The sequence below is a fragment of the Malus domestica genome, chromosome 03 (genome assembly GCF_042453785.1).
Source record: "Malus domestica chromosome 03, GDT2T_hap1".
In the NCBI taxonomy this organism is placed as follows: domain Eukaryota; kingdom Viridiplantae; phylum Streptophyta; class Magnoliopsida; order Rosales; family Rosaceae; genus Malus; species Malus domestica.
Genome location: NC_091663.1, coordinates 34,382,357 through 34,398,860, shown reverse-complemented (window position 1 = coordinate 34,398,860; position 16,504 = coordinate 34,382,357).

Sequence of the window (16,504 nt, the reverse complement as noted above, 5' to 3'; positions counted from 1 at the left end):
ATGATAAGGATATCGTCGAGTACTTCGTAATAATAACGTTTTTGAAACTTGAATTTGGAGATGTACCTCAGAATTCAAACTATAGAATGATTCACATTCATCTCGGAAATTAAAGTGAAGGTTAGTGTTCTTAAGTCAAGGCATCCCTACTTCCTATCTTATTCCGATTTACGTGTCCCACTACAAAGGATGATATTGACAGGAGCGAATGTTCCCAGGGTCATTTCGGTCATCTCAACAACTTATTTTTCTGAGATTTTGAAGCCGGAAAAGAGTTCAATTCTGTTGTGCGTAGGAGCAACTCCACCAATTTAGAGACGACAAGGCAGTTAACTTGCCCTTACTATTCGCTTTAACTAGTACTCGTCCTTGTGCAACTTCACTCGGTAAAAAGCCTATGCCAACCCTTTTCCTGCATCTTCCTTGTGACACCTATCTTCTCAGTTAACAAGGGATTTGATATCCTTGGCACTTTCACTACAATAAAAATGGGCACTGCACACAATAAATTATATGTGCCCTTTGAGGCTAAAGAGCACCAACAATTGTGCCCATAGAGCAATAGCAACGATGCAACAACTAAATTTGTATATGTGCCCTCTATGGACGTCACCATTGATTAGAGAGCACAATATGGCTATTGGTGCTCAAAGGGTTGAGCACAGATAAGGGTATTTTTGTGCCCCTGTTCCGACACATGTGTCAGGTGACATTTCAAATTCATGTTAGCACAATTTTTGTAATTGTGCCCTATCAATTAAATATAAAAGAAAAAGAAAAAAAAATTTAAAAATAACATCGTAACACATTACAACCTGAAACAAACATTTGAAAACACCAGATCGGAATAGAGGAAAATATTGCTCATAGTTTCTCTTCTTGACATATCAGACTGAACCAAGTAATCAACATTATAAATTAAAGAAAAAAAACAAGGTAATGATTTCAAACGTATATTCTTCCCACCCATCCTTCGGTGAAGGCATATGTGCACCACGCGCCATCCCTAGTAGCACCACGCACAGCTCAACGCGCCATCCCCTGCAGCTACACCAAGGGTTTTAGAATTCATTCCCAAAACAAAATCATTTTCAGCGATTCAAAAGCCCAAAAAAAATTACGAAGGTAAGGATTCAAAATATACCTTCCTCACGGCCATTCGGCGGCTGGTGATAACCTAAAATCAGCCTGAAACACGCCGGCCTCACCGAAAATCTGGGGAATTTCTCCCGAGTTGAAACTGCATCCAACCTTAAACAAATCAGGCATCCAATGCACGAAAACGTTTCTAAACAACCTAGAGAACATAACTAAGGTGTTTTCGAGACTCACCTATACTAGATTCGACGGAAAATCTCGTCGGGGAAGTCAGGCTACGACGGAGCTCGTCACTTCACCGCGTCGATTTTGGTTTCCAAAAAGCAAAAAGTAATGGGAGTTCGTGGTGACGAGAGGAATAAAGCTGGTGGATGCCTCGCCAAAGAACGGCAGTTCCCCCACCGTCATTCCTTATGTGCTTATGTCTGTCAAGGAAGAAGCCGAGAGGGGGAGAGAGGAGAGAGAGAGAGAGAGAGAAAGAGTGCCAGTGTGGTGTTTGGGTGGTGGCAAGGTTCATCGGAGTGGCGAATGAGGCGGAGATGGTGTTGCGATTTTCCGTGCAGTGAGCACAGAGATGGTGAGGGATATTACAGAGAATAGAGTGGAGAAGTAGAGAGAGTTTGTGAGAGAAAGGTTGTGTGAAAGAGAGACAGAAGAGTGTTGTAGTGAAGAAGATAATGATGCACGGGAAGGCATGAAGACCCACGTGGGGTGTCAAAAATTAATTTTAAATAATTTAATGAGTGTAAAAGAACCAGATTAGTGGAATCTGGTTTAAAGGGCACAAAAACCTATTTGTTTATTTACATATATTCAATTAGAGGGCACAAAAGCCCATATTGTGTGTTGTAAATTAATAAAAAAAAAATCAAATGAGGGATGCGAGTTTGAGTGTGGGGGATGGGGATGGCAGAAAGAGAGTGGAAAATGAGGGGGTTTGCACGGGGTAGAGGGACTCATAAGTGGGTGGGTCCCATGGCACACCACTCAAACATAAATAATACTAAAATAATTCAAGTGCACAAATCCATAATTGTGCCAACATGTTTTTTTTCTGTATGGGAAGTGGAATGATTTATTATTTTTTACTATTAACTGGACTCAATTTTTAAAATTTGTGTCACAAAAAAGAAATTTATAATTATTAATATTCAATGGGCATTTATTTTCAAATTGTGTCATTTGAGTGCACCGCTTGACGATGTTGTTTAGAAAATGGAATAAATTTAAAGAAATGATTTCTACGCACCTGTAAATAAAAATTATCTATTAATTCTTCTTTATTTTGTGGAATCGAAATGCCATGTATAAACATGAATGTGCATTAATAAAAAAAAAGTGTGTCAAAATCCGATTTCGCTAAATTATTCTTCGTCTACAGACTACCATGGTGTTTATTTCTTCATCTGCAGACTGTCATTAATTATATGAGACTCTCGTCAATGCAGTTTTTAACGGAAGTAGGGTATGCGTGCAAAATTGCATGGACTTTCCTATTTGTTCAGCTACCTAACCAAGGTTCTAAAAATCGCTAGGCGCTAGTCGGGCGGCGGGCTGGGGCCTAGCGCCTAGGCGGCTAGGCGGGAGCCTAGGCGGACTAGGCGGATTTAAGTAAATCTATCATATTTCAGGTAAATAAGTGTTTGCTTCTACTTGAAATATATATAATTTCATTATAAACTACAAAATAGAATGTATATATATCATGAAGTATTGGAACATAATGAAAACATGTGAAATAAGGATATAATGTTTGTTCATTCAAGTATGCAACAAGTCTCTTACAATTTATTGGAAAAAAACAAAATGCAAAATGAAAGTTATGTATTTTCTGTCTAAGTGAGTTGCAACCTAGGCGGGTCTAGGCGGCTAGGCGGGTGGGCTGGGGCCTAGGCATTAATCGGGGCGGTGGGCTGGGGCCTAGCGCCTAGGCGGGGCCTAGGCGGCCCTAGGCGGGGATTTTTAGAACAGTGTACCTAACTTAGCAGTTCTTTAGGAGATATCCATTATATTTGAAACATAGGTTCGTACACCGTATGTCATTAGAAGTAGCGAGACACTTTAAAAATAAAACTTCCCTCTACTTAATAATGACTACCATCCAGTATTTCGGGCACACTGAAAAATTATCATTCTTTAAGCCAAATTTTGGGAATGTATATTAGGAGTACAAGAATCTTGCTAAAATCATTGTGTCGATGGTTAATTTTACAAATTCTAAGGATTTGGTCAAATTCATGACCAATTGACCATTGACGAGATACAATCAACGATTTGAAAAAGAAAGGAATGAATTTGGATATGGTAAGTCTTTTCGATTTCTTCATTTTCCCATCTTTGTTAAGCAAACATATTACAAAAAGTAATGACTTAAGTTTGTCGACGTATTAATAAAATACCCACATAAAACTCTGGTGCAATGATGACTGTTGATTTTTTATTTTTTTTATTTTGTTGGCTTAGTTTTAAATAATTAAGAGTGGGAGTTGGGAATAGGAAAAAAGGTAAATGTAAAGGGCACAAAAACATTTTTTTTATTTAAATATATTCAATTACATGGCACAAAAACCTTTATTGTGTGTGTGTAAATTAATAAAAAAAAATCTCTCTCTAACATTTAAAAGGACATTTCAAATTTTTGTAGGCACAATTACATGACACAAACTAATGTGCTTATTTGTTAGAGGGCACATTTGAGATACTTTGGTGGTCAATGGAACTTAAAAAGCACAAATATGTTTTTGTGCTCAATGAAAATGCAAAGGGCACATATCAATTGTGTTCTTAGCCCATTTTTGTTGTAGTGTTTCTCTAGGGCACGATCGAGAGAGTAATCTTGCATCTGAACACTCATACAATTGCTCCCATTAACTTCTTTCGTTTTGCTAAATTTTGAAACAATGCAGCTTAAAGCCTTAAAGTGGAGAGTAACCAAAACAATGCAGCACATAACTAGTATTTTTTACAAGAAGTACATAACTGGTGCTTCTTGCTATAAGCACTTCAAGTACTTTGAAAATCAAAATTATTTTATTAAAAAGCGCTTTCAGTAATTTAAAAACACTTTACAAACGACCCATTCACGTCAAATTGGGAAACCTATTTTGTTAAATTCTTTGTACAAATAACATTTTCAAGCAAAATATATACATACATTGCCTCTAGTCTGAGTGATGTACACAAATCCTCCATATTCTTTAATTTATATTCAGCATAATTTTGAATAAATTGGGAGTATCCCCCCCCCCCCCCCCCCAAAAAAAAAACTATGAAAACTCGAAAGACAATTATTGATGTCATATGAAATAAACCAACAGACAATCTGTATAATTATCAGGCCAAATCATGACTTTATTCGAAAATGTAGTGAATTTCATAATTTACTTGGCTTTCAGTAAAAATAGTTTAGTTGCTTGCATGTTTAATTCGTGAGCGGCATATTTGAAGATAGATGAAAAATGCCACACACATTGCCTCTCACGTGCTAATTTCATATAAATAATATTGTGATTGAGTTATCTATTTTTCTTAAATTACAAAATTAAAATTCCGACAATAAAACCATATGAATAAGCGAGAATTCGCAAAACTACGAGACCAAAATCAAACTTCGGTCTTAATATTATTTCTCATCTCCAAGGGAGAGAAAAATGAATAAAACACAGAATTTTTTTTTGTTTTTTGTTTTTGGTGAATTGGGTTTGTTTTAATTTGAAATTGTTGAAATAGGTCCAACTTGGACATTAATGTCTGCTTGTAATTCTTGAATTTTTTGTGGGATTTGGAATTTAGGTTCATTGGTGGGAAGTCTGTCAGCCAAGTGATTTGGGATCACTTGGAATTTTTGTGGGTTTTTGTTTTCGCGTTTCCCCAATCTATGTTGTGCTTGAACTTTGAGTTTTTAGAGAGAGAAACTTGAACTTTGAGTTTTAGAGAGAGAAACCTGTTTGCACCTAAAATGCACTCATTTTTACTTATTTGGACAATTTGGATAAAATATGGTATTTGGAGGATTAATGAGCAAGAAGACTAACTTGGAAGATATTTAGCTATCAAGTGGGATAGGTTGGCACTATAATATTGTTTCTCCCATTTGTTTTGGTGGTGGAGGTTTGCCAAAAGAATTGCTTAATCAATACAAATGCATGCTTTTTCATGCAAGTGGATTAGAATGCACCATGAGAGCTTTCGGACAAGGAACATGTGTAAGAGCCAACTTGCTTCTTTTTAATGTTAGTTTATTATAAGTGGGAAAACATGTGATGAAAGCATGTGGTGGAAATGCAAGTTCCCATTTTAATATTGTTTCTACATGCAAGTTGGCAAATGCAATGTAAGCTGCCCAAGTAATGAAATGCAAGCTGCCCAAGATTATTGACACTCAAACAAACAAACAAACACAAGCACAAACTCTGCTCAAACCAGATTTGCCTTCTACTAGCGGCATCTAGTAATGGCACGCTCGCACCCACCAATCTCGTATGTGAAGTAAATCCTCGGCTTGCCCGCGAGGCCCATGGCGGATTTAGGGAGCAAACAAAACCCAACTGGGTAATTTGGAGATCTGGGATTTGCTTAGGGTCTTATGCCCCATGAGGACTTTCTTTCCCTCTGAGTCTGGTAAAGAATCACAGCTCAATGCCCTCAATCCACAGTCATGGCACCAGGTGGAAAGAGGGAAGCTTTCCAGGCTTCCATCAAACTCCCCTCCCCCTTCTATGTAAGTCTTTCTTCGTAATTGCTTTAGTTTCAATAAGTATTTTTGATATTTACTTCCCAATTCACAATTTTGATTTTGATGTTATATTTTGGGGTGTATGTGCAAATTACTGTAGAGAATCTCTTATCAAGGTCCCCGAGCCGCCAATACTCCCGTTATAAACCTGTTGATTATGTCGAAGTTTTAGCCCAAATTCATGAAGAACTTGAGTTGTGTCCTCCACAGGAACAGTAGAATCGTTACTTGTTACAATTCCAGGTCTTTAGGGGCCTCGGAGAAGTCAAGCTGATGCGAAGAAGCCTTCGTGCAACTTGGCAAAAAGCTAGCTCCATTCATGAGAAGCTCATTTTTGGAGCATGGTTGAAGTATGAGAAGCAAGGGGAAGAGCATATTTCCGACTTGCTTGCCAGTTGCCATAAATGTGCACAAGAATTTGGGCCTGCAGATATTTTGACTCAGCTTCCTATTGATGCAACTGTGAGTAGTACCCGTGAGAATATTTCACTGAATGGGAACGGAATACCAAGAAATGTCAGTTTTAGAATTCAAGATGAGAAAGTAGATTGTGATAGGCAGAAAATATCAAGCCTCGGAATCACTTCACGAGGACATAGATTTGTCGCAAAACAATATCAATGCATCAGGTATGAGGACAATCAATGAGTTCTGAATGAAGTCCCTACTTATCTTTTGTTGGAAATATTAGTTTTTGCAAATAAATTTTGTTGCGAAAAGCTTAAAGATGTTTGCGACCAGAAACTTGCATCCTTGGTGTCTTCAGTATGCTCTTGAAGAGAACTGTCCTGTCCTTGCTGCATCATGTTTACAAGTTTCCTTAAATGATCTTGCTGATTGTTTGAATGACAACCGGGTGGTGGATATATTCAGGCATGCTGATAGACAACAGAGATCGATCATGGTTGGGCAAGCCTCATTTTCTCTGTACTGTTTATTAAGTGAAGTTTGTATGAACCTTGATCCGCAGTCGGATAAAACAGCTTGTTTCCTGGAACGGTTGGTAGAGTTTTCTGAAAATGTTAGACAAAGAATGCTGGCATTCCATCAGTTGGGATGCCTGAGGCTCCTGAGAAAAGAGTATGACGAAGCTAAGCGCCTTTTTGAAGAAGCTTTAAATGCAGGCCATATATATTCAGTAGCTGGATTAGCTAGACTGAGTTACATTAAGACCATCTCTAACTGAAGGGTTTGGAGGGCCAGATGATCGAAAATAGCCCGAAAATCATCTCCAATAAAGGGTTAGGCTAAAGGGCTCGTGGGCTCTACTGGACAAAAAATAGCCAAAGGGCCAACCGGTCCCAGGTCGGTCCACAATTTCAAACTCAACGGTACGTCAGCTAGCTGTTATTAAATTATTTTTTTTTACAAAAAATTTTAAAATTTTTTTTCCTATAACTTCCTAAGTCATTAAACAACATTAAATTAACATTAACATTAAACAATATGAAACAACATTAAATAACATAGAAATTATACAACATAAAAAAAAACATTTAATAATATGAAACTTAAACAACATTTTTAAAAACATTTAACAACATAAAACTTAAACATCTACCTCCATGCTTCTTTTGGCCTAAAGATGTGCAACAAGATCCTGTTGTAGTTTTTAAATATAAGTTGTAGTTTTTAAATTTAAGTTATTTTAGTTTTTAAATTTAACTTTAGCCCTCGGTTGGACACGGTTTTTTTGTAACAGGGCTAAAACAAGTCATATGACCTTTTAGCCCTCAATTCGAGTTGGTAAGAAATATGACCCTGCACTTAATCGGGTTCTGGGGTTTAAACTTGCATTATAATGCTTGGAACTCCGGTTTTGTTCTATCTTGCTCTTGAGGACTATAAATCAGCCATTTGTGATGTTGAAGCAATTCTGACTCTCTCCCCTATTAGTGTATAAGCTGTGAGCTAAGTAGAGTTAAAGTAAATAAGCCTTGTTTTAATTGTGTATTCACTTAGTCTTAGATTATGACAAGTGTAAGGCTGAGATTGTATTGTTGGTTGTGGATATCCAACTAAGGCTAGTTGTTATGTACACATGCTTGTGTGCGTGTATTGATTATGAGATATATAAAACATCACTCTCAGACTTAGAGAGGAAGAACAGAGCATTCCTTCACATTGCATTTCTCTCTAACCTTTCAGATTCCTTACTTCCTTAGAAACATAGCTAGTTCAAAGAACTCTAACATGGCCTCAGAGCCAGGTTCGATCATTTGAGATCTGGGAGTAAACTGTGAAGCAATCGAGCTACACTCGAGCTCGTTCCGGTTCAGGCGAAGTCGCCGAAATTCCATAGAATCCGATTTCGATTTGTGTTCGTCTCGTCTAAGCTAAGAGATGGCTGGATCTGGAAGTTCTGAGGTGAGAACTCCGATCTTCTCCGGTGAGAACTACGAGTTCTGGAGAATCAAGATGGTGACGATCTTCAAATCTCACGGGCTATGGAAATTAGTTGAAAAGGGGATTACGATCTCAGAAACAAAGAAGAAGAAGGTTGAAGGAAGCTCAGAGGAAGAAGAAGACGATGAGAAAATGGTCGCAGCATATATGCAAGATGCAAAAGCTCTGGGTATTATCCAGAATGCGGTCTCGGATCAAATATTTCCTCGGATTGCCAATGCTGAATCAGCCAAGATGGCATGGGATCTACTGTATGGAGAATACCATGGTGGTGATCAGGTTAGATCCGTAAAACTTCAGAATCTTAGAAGAGAATTTGAGTATGCTAGAATGCGGGATGATGAATCTCTGTCTAGTTATCTTACAAGATTGAATGAGTTAATCAATCAGATGAGAACATTTGGTGAATCCCTTTCTAATGAGAGACTTGTGCAGAAGGTTCTGATTAGTCTAAGTAAGCCTTATGATTCCATCTGTTTAGTTATAGAAAACACAAAGTGTCTAGAGTCTGTTGAGCTGCAAGAAGTTGTTGCGATTTTGAAGAGTCAGGAACAACGATTTGACTTGCATAATGTTGATACCACTGAGAAGGCTTTTGCATCATTCTCAGTAAGTCCAAAGGGGCAAAATAGAAGTGGAGTTCAATCTGGCTCATCAAAATTCCAGAAGAATTGGAATGCTAAGGGAAAGAAATGGGATTCGAAACCTCGATTCCAACAGAAACCTTTCACTTGTCCTACACCAAATCCATATCAGTCACAGTCAATGAGTCAAGAGACTGTCAAACCACAGTGTAGAGTGTGTTCTAAGTATCATTTTGGTGAATGTCGATATAAGGGGAAGCCTAAGTGTTATAATTGTGATAAGTTTGGTCATTGGGCTAGAGAATGCACTGTAGGGAAGATTGTGCAAAAGGCAAACTCTGTAAATCAGGTGGAAGTGTCAGGAAATATGTTCTATGCTAATAGTGCAATCTCAGAAACAAATATCAATGGAAATTGGTATGTTGACAGTGATTGTAGTAATCACATGACAGGGAATGCTGATCTCCTTGTTGACATAAATACAAATGTTGCTGGAAAGGTGCAAATGCCTACTGGTGTGTTAGTAAATGTGGCTGGAATGGGTTCATTGCAGATTGACACTAACAGAGGTAAAAGGTATATCAGGGAAGTCATGCATCTGCCAGGTTTAAAAGAAAACTTATTGAGTGTTGGACAAATGGATGAGCATGGATATTATCTAGTGTTTGGAGGAGGTTTGTGCAGCATATATGATGGACCTTCACTTGAAAACCTTATCATCAAGGTTAAGAAGAAGGAAAATCGATGCTATCCTCTTTCTCTGGTAAAAAATAATCAGTTAGTTTTGAAGGCTAGTTTGGAGCATTCTACTCAGTTTTGGCACAGAAGACTAGGCCACTTGAATCTCAGAGGGCTTCAGCAACTCAGTGAGAAGAATATGGTGCATGGTCTTCCATACCTAGAAGCAACCAAGGATGTATGTCAAGGATGTCAATTTGGAAAACAGCACAGAGAATGGTTTCCAAAAGATCAAGCCTGGAGAGCAAGCTGTCCTCTGGAACTTATACATGTTGATCTCTGTGGTCCTATGCAGAATGCATCATTGGCTGGAAACAAATTTTTCATGCTATTCATTGATGACTGTACAAGGATGATCTGGGTGTATTTTCTCAGATACAAATCTGATGCATTCAATTACTTCAAAAAATTCAAGTCAATGGTGGAGCTGCAGAGTGGTTTCAAAATTAAAAATCTAAGGAGTGACAGGGGTGGAGAATTTTTATCTTCTGAGTTCACTAAATTCTGTGAAACTGAGGGCATTCAAAGGCAACTCACCATGGCTTATACTCCTCAACAGAATGGAGTAGTGGAGAGAAAAAATCGAACTGTGGTTGAAATGGCAAAGACTATGCTTCATGATAGAGGTATGCCATATGTTCTTTGGGCTGAAGCTGTACACACAGCTGTATATATTCTAAATAGGTGTCCTACAAAGGCACTAGGAAATACAACCCCTTTTGAAGCCTATAGTGGCAGAAAACCAGGTCTTGCACATCTCAAGATTTTTGGTTCCCTGTGCTATGTTCATATACCTACTAAGACAAGACAGAAGCTAGATGCTAAGAGTGTTAAAGGTGTATTTGTGGGTTATGCTACATGTGAGAAGGGATACAGAATATTTGATCCATGTACCAACAAGTTAATCTTGTCAAGAGATGTGGTTTTTGATGAATCTATGACCTGGAATTGGAAAGAAAGTTCACAAAGTTCAGCTGCTGCAACTTACATTCAGGATCAACCTGAGAATGTAGTTTGTGAGAATCCATATGAGATGAGTGTGATTGAAGGAAGTTCTCTCAGTCCTAGTTCTTCTTTTCATACTAAAGAACAAGAAAGCAGCATTCAAGAATCTGATGAGATCCCTCAGTCTTATGATCATACTCCAGTGAAATGGAGAAGCATAAATGACATTATGACACAGTGCAACATTTGCATTGTGGAACCTGAGAAATATGAAGAAGCTGCACAAGATCAGGCTTGGATAAAGGCAATGGAAGAAGAACTGCAAATGATTGAGAAGAATGGAACTTGGGAGCTTGTTGACAGACCAAGTGATAAGCAGGTGATTGGAGTTAAATAGGTGTTCAAAACCAAACTGAATCTAGATGGTTCAGTACAAAAGAACAAGGCCAGATTGGTTGCCAAAGGGTATGTGCAGAAACCAGGACTCGATTACAATGAGACTTTTGCTCCAGTTGCCAGATTGGACACCATCAGAACACTGATTGCACTTGCTGCACACAGAAACTGGAAGATATTTCAATTAGATGTTAAGTCTGCTTTCTTAAATGGAATGTTGCAGGAAGAAGTATATGTTGATCAACCTGAAGGGTTTGTGATTAATGGCAAGGAAGACAAAGTTTACAAACTGCACAAGGCTCTTTATGGCTTGAAACAGGCACCTAGGGCCTGGTATGGAGAGATTGACAGTTATTTTGCTAAGTGTGGGTTTGAGAAAAGCTTAAGTGAAGCAACTCTCTACACTAAGACAAGGGGAGAGAAGGATATACTAATAGTCTCCATATATGTGGATGATATTGTGTATACTGGAAACAATCAAGACATGTTGGATGAGTTCAAAGAAGATATGAAGGAGAAGTATGAGATGTCAGACTTGGGCCTTCTTCACCATTTTCTGGGGATGGGAGTAATTCAAACAGAATCTAGCATCTTCATTCATCAAAAGAAGTATGCCTATTCCCTGTTGGATAAGTTTGGACTGAAAGAATGTAAATCTGTCTCTATACCTCTTGTGGCTACTGAAAAGTTGAGTAAAGAAGATGGCAGTGGTGCAGCAGATGAAGAGAAATATAGAAAGCTTGTAGGCAGTTTATTGTATCTTACTGCTACAAGACCAGATGTGATGTATGCAGCTAGTTTGTTAGCTAGATATATGCATGGTCCTTCTAACAAGCACTATGGGATAGCTAAGAGAGTGCTCAGATATATCAAAGGAACACTGGATTATGGTTTGCATTATGTGAAAGGCAAGAAGGCAGTTTTAGTTGGTTTCTGTGATAGTGATTGGGGAGGATCAATAGATGACAGCAAGAGTACCTCAGGCTATGCTTTTTCATTTGGCAGTGGAGTGTTTTCATGGGCTTCTGTGAAACAAAATTGTGTTGCACTATCCACAGCAGAGGCTGAATATATTAGTGCTGCCGAAGCAACATCTCAAGCTATATGGATCAGGTTTGTTCTTGAAGATTTTGGAGAGTTACAAGCTGAAGCAACTCCTTTGCAGTGTGACAATACCTCTGCAATTTCAATAACTAAAAATCCAGTGTTTCACCAAAGGACTAAGCACATTGACAGAAGATATCACTTCATAAAGGATGCTTTGCAGCAGGGAATTGTTGATTTGGTATACTGTCCAACCAAAGAACAAGTGGCAGACATTTTTACCAAGGCCTTACCAAAAGAGAGATTCAACTATCTCAGAGATAAGCTTGGAGTTGTATCAGCTCAAAGCTTAAAGGGGAGTATTAGTGTATAAGCTGTGAGCTAAGTAGAGTTAAAGTAAATAAGCCTTGTTTTAATTGTGTATTCACTTAGTCTTAGATTATGACAAGTGTAAGGCTGAGATTGTATTGTTGGTTGTGGATATCCAACTAAGGCTAGTTGTTATGTACACATGCTTGTGTGCGTGTATTGATTATGAGATATATAAAACATCACTCTCAGACTTAGAGAGGAAGAACAGAGCATTCCTTCACATTGCATTTCTCTCTAACCTTTCAGATTCCTTACTTCCTTAGAAACATAGCTAGTTCAAAGAACTCTAACATCCCCGGATTATAGAATGTTTGAGGGACGGGTGGCAACATCCCAATTTCGCACACTTGTGCGTGAGCATGTAGAAAATTGGACAACGGCAGATTGTTGGCTGCAATTGTATGATCGTTGGTCTTCGGTTGATGATATTGGATCCCTCTCGGTTATTTACCAGATGCTTGAATCTGATGCAGCTAAACGTGTTCTGTATTTCAGACAGTCATTGCTTCTTCTCAGGTATGTTTTGGATCCCGAACATTTGTGGAGATTGTCTTGTCATATAGTTCCTTTTATTTTGGTAGGCTCAACTTTTTGTTGTTTATGTTTAACTCATAAGTTAATGGTACATCCCGAATAATATTGGACAGCCTGTGCCAAGTGTTACGATTCAATTTTTGAGCAAGAAAACTTTTTGGTTCTGAAAATGTCAGTAGAAATCTCACGTCTCCACTTGATCAGGTTGAACTGTCCCAAAGCATCAATGCGAAGTTTACAATTAGCTCGTCAACATGCATCCAGCGTACATGAAAAGTTGGTTTATGGGGGGTGGATCTTATATGATACAGGCCATTGTGAGGAAGGGCTCCAGAAAGCAGAGGAATCTATCAAAACTAAAAGATCCATTGAGGCTTTCTTTTTAAAAGCCTATGCACTGGCAGACTCTAGCCAGGATACATCCTCTTCATCGACTGTTGTATCCCTCCTCGAAGATGCCTTGAAGTGGAGATATTTTTAGGTGTTCCCGTCATCCTACATCACCATGGATACTTGATGTACCCATCCAATCAGGGGATGCCACGTTTCCCATTAAAGAATCTTTCTGATTTATTTTTTAAGAAAATCAATTAAACAAACACTTTAATGGGAAACGTGGCATCCCCTGATTGGATGGGTACACCAAGTGTGATGGTGATTTGGGATGACGGGAACACCTAAAAATTTCTCCTTGAAGTGCCCATCGGACAGGCTGCGCAAAGGTCAAGTAAGTATTTTTCAACAAAATCATTAAAATCAACCTACCCCACACTTAAAATTTGTCAAGTGAACTTCCTCTTTTACCCCTATTTAAATTAAGGTGAGAAAAATAAAATCCAACCATCCAATTATTTGCCAGGCAACTACCTCACTCACAGGGCACCACCTTCTCAAAGTTCTTCTTCATGTTCGTATGAATTCTCTATAATTGATATCTGGTATCAATTCATTTTGAAATTGCATGTTTCTACAATTCTCTGCAAGTATACAACCCTAGAATTTGGGGATTTTCATTGCTTAATTGAAGTGAATGACTATTACATTCTTTTGTGTTTTCCATGGAAACGGGCTTGGGGAGTTTGGGTGTTGGGACTCAGGGTGTTAGGGAAAGAAGGAGAAAGGTTGAAGATACTATGCTGATGGGGTTGAGGGATGGGTACTCGTCGAACAATGTTTGGTGTTTCTTTTTGTTTTTGAGGTGGGGTGGCTTCAGAAATATGAGGACAAAGCTGAAATTTTTGATGAATTTTTTGGATGTGGGATTGATTCATAACATTGTGGGTGTGTATAAAATAGCATACTTACCGAGATCTCTCTTATCATCGCCTTATGCGCCTGGGGAGTGATCTTCTTCCGTGTAGGGGTGAGCATAGGGCACTTGGTGCAAATGATGGATCCCATGTTGTGGGCAACATACTGTTGACTTTGACGTCCACTCACCGATGAAGTGGGTGGCAAACGACCATGATCTTGTGTTGAGTTAGGCCTAGAAAACATGTCGTGTCTATCGTGTTCGTGTCATTTTTATGTAACACCTGTTATTTTAACGGGTCATGTCGTGTCACACCCGTTATCTTAACTGGTCTTTAACAACGGGTAAAGTGACCCGACCTATTATGATCCGTTAAGAAAAATATTTTTTTTTTCTTAAATTTGCACATGCCACACGTTGCCACATAAATATTACTTGAAAACATTAAAACACATTTGACGTTTAAATACTACATCTACACTCGAAAATAAGAGCCTAATAAAAAAACATTCATATACTACTAGTCTATTACAAAATATTAAATGTGCAAGGATATGCAAAATGAAGGAGTTTGTTTTCAAGGTTGTAAAGCATTTTCTCAAAAGTTTAAACCTTACCAATGGAATTCAAAGCTTGCATGTTATTCCTTTTACAAAATCCTTAATTTTCACCGATCATCATGAGGAAATTGTATTGGAACTTTGGCTTAATCTATTGCCTTCAAGAGTTATGTTGATGATCTCTTCAGTAAGGTTTTCCTTGTTGATGATGTATGCAAAATTCATACCCTTAGTGTGTGTTTGCCTGTGTGTGGTTTTCTTGTGGTTGCCGGAGTTCAGTTGAAGGAAGTGAACGGAGGAGGATGCGAGAGAGATGCGGATTAAGGAGACGGCACGAGAGTAAGTCTGAACTGGAGAGATCAGAGTGAATGAGAGAGAAGAGAATGATAGCTTCTAACCTAATGCACAATGGATGGCTGAGATTTAATCTCATCTGATCCAATGGTCACCAATTTTTTTAAATTTAATTATATATATATAATTATTATAGTTTTTAGGGGTATAAAATTGTTAAATTAATATATAGAATTATTATAGTATTTTTTTAGGGTAATAAAATTATTAAATTAATATTTTGCTTATCGTGTATGGTGTTACCTATATGTTTATTCGAACCAACCCGTTATCTTAACAGGTGCTTATCGGGTTACCCGATAACAACCCGATTTGTTATCTTGTCGACCCAAACACCTATTAATTTTATATCGTGTCATGTCAGATTATCGGATGGTGTCAAGAATTGTCAAGCCTACGTTGAGTTACGCTGGTGATCCGGTTCAAGGACAAGCATCTGCAGATCTCCCGCACTTTGACTTTCTTCCCACCCTTAACTAGGAGTTCTCCGTCACCTGAAGGTGAAAGGCCGCCGAATCAGCATCGGCCTTCGCCACGTCAACATGGGGCTGCCACAATGCCGTGCAGTCTCCGATATGACTAAACCAGGCATATCGGGGCTCCTGGACTGATGAAGCGACGGAGTGTGCGTGGCTGCCACCAGGGTATCTCTGCTGCTGGGTCACTCTGACCCGAACCCGAGGTAGAGCCGGCAGCCCTGATGATCAACCGTGATAATATTTGTGGAAAAAAAAAAAACCACACACACAAAATAAAGAAACACTAATTTACAAAGATTATTTTCTAAAATGACATTATTTCATAAAAATCATATAAAACTACCAAGTCGTGCTTCCGAATATCTATACAAATATCCATCCCATGAAGACAACGATGAGGCAACGCCATACAACATAAATTTACACAAATTCGGCACGGATGACATCTATCGACATCTATCGGTTGAAAGGCGTCAAGTATGACACAAGGCCTTACCTTACCACGGTAATGACTACGTCAATGTGAGTATTCCAATAATACTAGAGATCCAAACCCACATTCTAAAGTCAAAAGCTTATTAAGGAAAACTGCTTTAGTTGCATTGTAGTAATCGAGCTTAAGCCACAAAAATTAAATACGATATATCTGATGAAATGTACACAGGGTCATTGGCATGGACAGAGCCATCACGCAGTTTTTTTTATTACTGCTTTACTGAGGTGACACAGGAGAAAACCCTTGAAATGGGGAAGATGGAAACACCCTTTTTGATTGCTGCAAAAAATGGTGTGACTGAAATGGTGGAGAATATCCTTGAAAATATTCCAGTGGCCATCCAGGACACTAACGCAGAGGGAAAGAACGAGGTATTGTTAGCTGCAGAGAACAGGCAACTATTTGTGTTCCAACTCTTACTGAAGAGAAATAAACTGATTAGAGACGTGTTCAGCAAAGTGGATAATGCAGGGAATAGTGCGCTTCATCTATCAGCAACAGCAATGTTAGA